Source organism: Pinus tabuliformis, chromosome 4_2 (genome assembly GCF_031772625.1).
Source record: "Pinus tabuliformis cultivar Carrire ecotype Pingquan chromosome 4_2, CPIR1, whole genome shotgun sequence".
In the NCBI taxonomy this organism is placed as follows: Eukaryota; Viridiplantae; Streptophyta; class Pinopsida; order Pinales; family Pinaceae; genus Pinus; species Pinus tabuliformis.
In genome coordinates this window covers 360,354,142-360,360,623 of record NC_142304.1, presented here as the reverse complement: position 1 = coordinate 360,360,623, position 6,482 = coordinate 360,354,142, and positions in this window count along the sequence as shown.

Here is a 6,482-nt window from a genome sequence, read left to right as displayed (position 1 = left end):
TCTTTTTAATTAGAAAATTCTCTTTACAATGTCTTGTACTGGAGCAAACTTTACTAGTACGCAGGCTGCAACCTGCAGAGAGCTACAACTCTCTCTCGTTTTCCAGCTTTCCTGGAAGGGAGCTCCAACCCCCTTAGTTCTTGTACTAGCTTGAGATACTAGTACGCAGGCTCCTACCTGCAGAAGGCTGCAACCTTCTCTTTACTTTTAGGGACCTCGTTTCATTAATTTTCAGACTGGATCCACATAAATCAAACATCAAGAATTTCTGCATAACCCAAACTCCTTTTCACCAATCAAAAGCTGAAACAAATAAACACTTCTCTGATCGTTGTACCCAGAACACAGTAACTGTAATCAAACACCAATTTTGAACCCAGAATACTGCAGCAATAAAATAGAAGCAGCTAGAATATAAATCAAGATATATACGCTACTTCACTGTTCAGCAACCCGCGAGTATACGCTTCTGTACCATAACCAACCTGCGTATACGCTTCTTTCATTCACAGAAAAAGCGTGTATACGCACCTGCAATTCATTGAACCTGCGTACAGATCTATAAAGGATAATTTATTCTTTTAAACATTCAGACATTAGATAACCTAGATTTATATATCAAGAGTGCGCCACATATAACAGATCAAAATCATACAGAGATACCAATGTTCAAGCCTTGAGATCTTGATCCATCAATAGTCCTTATCCTTCTTGCGCTCAGGTTCTTCCTTCATTCAGATCTAGATCTGCACCATAACCCAATCACCAGTATTCCAGATCTATCACAATATCAGATATTCAACAATTCAGATTATAGTTTGCCACATGATCTCCTTCCTCTTTTATAGTTATAGGCCTTCCACAATACCACGGTCCAAAACCATAATAAACAATACCAAGGGCCCAAAACCTGGGGTCAACTCTTCTGACGAGATACCATGGTCCACAACCATAGGTTCAAATTCCAAGGACTAACAACCACGTACCAAAAATAAGTTTCCCACCATGTACGCGCTTTTATGTGCATAAAAGTGCATGTTTATGTATACGCAACTTCTGAACCTATAACCCGCGTGTATACGCATCTTCTACAAGGTATACCTGCGTATACAAGATTTCCTTCATTCTGAGCTCCTGAACTGAGATCTATCATCAAAGTGAGTTGCCATCGAGGACAACACCTGTACCATAGCGCCACACCTGTGCCAAAATGCCAACAACATCCATATCAACAATTGAATCATAATCATCTATATCACCTCAAATTTTTCTAGTGGAAATTCTAGTTCTTGTCTTTCCAACTCATTAGGATGAACACTTTCAAGTGTCTTAGTGAGCCATTTTGGAAAACCTTCTTGAGATGCTCCAGGTTGTTTTTATTGACTAAGATAGGGCTACTACAAGATTTATCTTTCCAATACTCTCAGTCACATCACTCAAAGTATCTTCCTAATATGAATAAGTGTTTGTAACTTCATGAAGGGGAGTGAGTGCTTCAAAAGGAGATTCCACAAATTGATATAGGATAGGGATCCCTCATTCAAGATGTGGAATCTCATTATCAAATTCCTAAAAAAAATTTGCATGACTAAATCTTTCCAAACGATCAAGTTATCACTGAACAACATTGTTAGTCTTGGAAGATTCAAGAAAAATGACATCTTGAGATATTATTATATTTTTATTTACCTCATCATAGAAACAATATGCTTTGGAGGTATTTAAATACCCTGAGAAGATACACTTTTGAATCCTTTCACCAAGTTTGTTTCTTTGTTCCTTAATAATCAAGGCATAGCAGGTGGAACCAAAGATATTGAGATGGCTTACCAAAGGAGCACTACCATACCAGGTTTCATAAGGAGTCTTGCTTGTGAGAGAATGAGATGGACATTAGTTTTTAATATATACTACACATAGAATTTCATCTACCCAGAACATCAACTTTACATTTTTTGAAAAACATTATTGAACAAATCATATTTAACATTGTCATGTTCATTCTTTTAGCTACACCAATGTGTTGATGATTATATGCCACAATTGTTTTTTTATGAATCCCATGTTGGTCAAGATATTTTTCAAATTCATTTAAGGTATATACTTTTCCATTATCAATATGAACAGAGCCAATATGAGATTGTGCATCATTCTCAATCCATGCATGAAAGTTTTTTACAGTTTCAAAGGCTTCAAATTTACTCTTCAACAAATATACCCAACACATTTTGGTATAGTCATTAATAAAAATTATCATATATTTGTTTTGGTTTACAAAAGGAACAAGTATAGGGCCAAACAAATCAGAGTGAATCAATGCAAGCTTTCTACGTTAGAAATAGAATGGCATGAAATGGTTATTTGATATGTTTTCTTAGGGCAAAAGCATCACATTACTCAAGTTTCCTTGAAATTGTTTTCAAACCAATAACACCATTTCTCCTCAATAAATGAATATAGTCATAATTTAAATGTCCAAATATTGCATGCAATAAAATACTAGATGCCAATGTACCTTCAATATGTTGAGAACTATATGAACATTTTGTGCATGAGAAGACATTCATTGCAACTTCAAGAATATTTCTTCCTCTATTTCAGCCATGACAAGTTTGTTTCCTGATTATTTTCTCACCTCAACTTTTTCATCAAACATGTGAATGGAGTGTCCTTGTTAACGAATGTGAACAAGGGAAAAATAGTTTCTCCATAGCTGTCGGAGGTAGAGAACATTATACATAATAAAGCTAGGGAGTCTAGGAAGTTTGAGTCTGATGGTGCTAAGTTTGGATGGCTTTAGTCTTTTTTTTTGCAAAGTATATTTCTCCATCTACATTGTCACTAAAGTCTTCAAAAAAATATTTTTGAAAGCTTGTGTGGCAAGTTGAACATGTATCAAGTAGTCTTGCATCTTTCCAAAAAGCAAATGAAGTATGAAACAAATATTTAATTAATCCAATATTGCAATGTGCCACAATATATTGAGCATATTTAGCTTCTTTGCCTTTCCATAGTTGTAGTGGTTTTTCCTTTATCTTCATTTTGTTCTTGTTGGATTCCGTCCTATGAGAGCTTTAATGTGGATGCATCATGTCCGTTTATGTTGCAATGAATACAATGGAGATCAAATTTTCCTCCTTGATGATTTTTACCCCCTGCCTCTACTATTCTTCTTTCCATGTCCTCTTCTGCCATCTCTTCCTCTAGAAGAATATTTTTTTCATTCTTCTCTTTCATTCTAAGGCAGACAAATTCTTTAGAAAACTGAGCAATTGTCTTCCTCTTCCCAAATTCTTTCTCTCTTTGTACAAAGTTATCCACAAGAGTGTCAAAATTAATATTATGAAATCGGGCACTAGCTTGTAAGGATTCAAGATAGTGAGAATATGTTGGATAAAGAGCCTTGATAATAGTTGTGAGAGGGGTGTCCATTTTAACTATAGTGGCTTCTACATCATGCATAATAGTGCTAATTTCATAGGCTAGGGATAAGGGATCATCATCCTTCAACCCAGGCTGAATATTTTGATCATCAACTGGACTAGCTCAAGTTATGAGTGTGATTAATATAAATATTTCAACTTCTTTATTGCATCAAAAGCATAGGTAATTGGAATTATGTGAGGACTCACCTCTTCATTTATAGACGCTGCAATCAGGGTATAGGCCTTATTGTTTATCTTCTCCTATATGGTGAGCTCTTTATCGTATTTTGGTTTCCCAGACACCTTCTACTTCAAAAGCACCCTTCCTTAGGTCATTAAAGATAAGCATGTTTCTATTATTTCTTAGTCATTCATGGAAATTTTATTTTCAATTCCGCACCACACCAACAATGGAGATGAGAGAAAGCATATTCACCAATATATGATTTATTCTCTAAGCTCAGGCATTAAACACTCTCTCCAAATAAAATAATCATTCTCCCCATAATAAAAAATATACAATGGACTTAGAAAACTACTTCTCCACTCTATGTCAACAATCAACAAGTTTATTGGAAGAGTTTGAGTTGTAAATTCAACTTTATTAATTGTGTCATTCTAGCATAATGTAATATCAATGCAACATCAATGAATATTGTAAATAAAATATTTCAGTTTCCACCTTAAATACATAACTTTAAACAATTTTATGTATGAAGAGAGGAAATAATTGATAATAAAAAAATTCTTATTTCTTTTTAAGTGCTTTTATTTTCTACTTTTTGGTGTGAGGCACATGTGTAATTAATTTAATGTCCACCTTAAATAACATAATTTTACATCAACTTTATTTAGTGTGATGAAGTAATTGAAAAGTAATTGGTAGTAAGAAAATTATAATTTCTCCTTCCGGGGCAGCGCCCCGGGAAAAAAAAAAATTGGACCTATATTAGGTGGGAAAACCTACCTATGGTTTTGTGCATAGGCTCCACACATGGTTTTGGGCATGATGGTTTTCTACCCATGGTATTTTTTAGATCTCATCAAGGGAACTATAGTTATGGTCTAATCCAGGGTTAATGGATTGGGTTCTATGGATGCTTTGGCATGTATATATATGTATTGTAACATTGAAAGAAATATAATGAAAAATCAATTTGGTAGTCCCAGTTTTGGGATCCATGGGAAAATTTATGTGTATATCTATTTTATGTTTTATGCTCTCGCCATTGTTTATTTTCCTTTTTTCTAAGAATTAGTTTGCACGTAATTTCTGTACATGGTCAAAACCTACATTTGGTATCAGAGATGTTGTGGCTTCAAGGGGATGCCTTTGCTACTGAGGGGTTCTTATCAGGCCTATAGTAGACCCTGTTCAGTGGGATATCTGCAAGATCAATTCTTGCGGTGAAAGAAGATGGTGAGCAGTGGAAAGATAGAGATCGATAAATTTAATGGTCAGAGTTTTGAGTTGTGGAAACTCAAGATGAAGGATCTGTTGGTGGATAAATATCACTGGATCGTAGTAAATCTAGGTACTAAACCAACGACAATGCCCAATGAAGACTGGAATTAGTTGGATCAGGAAACAAAGAACACAATACGGTTGTGTATATTAGATTCAATATTGTTGAATGTATTAGGAGAAGATTCAATGAAGGCTTTGTGGAACAAGTTAGGGACTTTGTACCAATCCAAGTCTTTGGTGAATAAACTGTTCCTACAGAAAAAGTTGTATATAACCTGAGGATGAAGGATGGAGACTCTGTGATGGAGCATCTGAACGCCTTTAATATTTTGGTAAGCCAGTTGTTATTTGCTAATATTAAAATTTCAGATGAAGGTAAGTGCATCAGTTTGTTGTTTTCTCTACCAGATTTGTTGGATAGTCTAGTTGTTGCAATAGGTAGCAATACAACTACCTTGCAGTTTGATGAAATAGTCTCATCCATGTTGTCGGAGTAGATGAGACGGAAAAATATGGAGGGCCAAAATGGAGATGCATTTTTTGTACGATGATGGTCCTAAAATAGAAACAAAATTAAGTCCTTGAGTGGGAGATCTAAATCTAGAGGGAGATCTAAATCTCTAGGAAAACCTGTAAGGGTGTATTGGGAATTCGGAAACAAAGAGCACTTTAGAAAAGACTATATATCTATATATCCTTAGAAAGGAAATGGATTTGATGATGCGCCTTCTCTAAAGGTGAAAACCCCCTCAGATGAATGTGGGGATGTGTACTTCGCTTCTTCTTCAAGTACACATATAGATCATGCATCACAGTTGATTGAATCAGGTGTATCCTTTCACTTCACTCTCCATAGGGAGTGGTTCTGTGAGTATGAGAGTTATGATGGCAATGATGTATTCTTAGGGGTTGACAGGAAGGCTAGAATCATTGGATGTGGAAAATTCAAGCTGAAGTTGTAAGGTTGAAGGATTAGAACACTTCCATGTGTTCTGCATATTCCTACATTGGTCAAAAATCTACTTTATGTAAGCAAGATCGATGATGCAGGTGTAAAAATAGTGTTTAAGAAAGATACATGTAAGATGGTTTGGGGAGCACTGGTATTGATGATGACTTCTCAAGGAATACATGGATATATTTCCTCAAGAAGAAATCTATAGTCTTTGACAGGTTTAAAGAATTTAAGGCTCTAGTGGAAAACTAAATAGAGAAGAAGATAAAGGTGTTGAGGACAGATAATCGTGGACAGTTATGATGAATTTGAAGAGTTCTATAAGAAGTGTGGTATAACACGACAGAATACTACTCCATACACACCTCAGCAAAATGGAGTTGCAGAAAGAATGAACAAGATGTTGATGGAAAAGGAAATAAGAATGCTCAATGGTGTCGGGTTAGGACATGACTTATGGGCAGAGGAAATGGAGACTACATGTTACTTGGTTAATAGATCACCTTCATCAGCATTTGAGAATAAGTCTCCCCAAAGGTATGGATTGGTAAGAAACCCTCTCTTTCACCTTTGAGGGTATTTGGTTGTGATGCATATGTACATGTTCCAAAGGAGAAAAGAACCAAGTTGGACA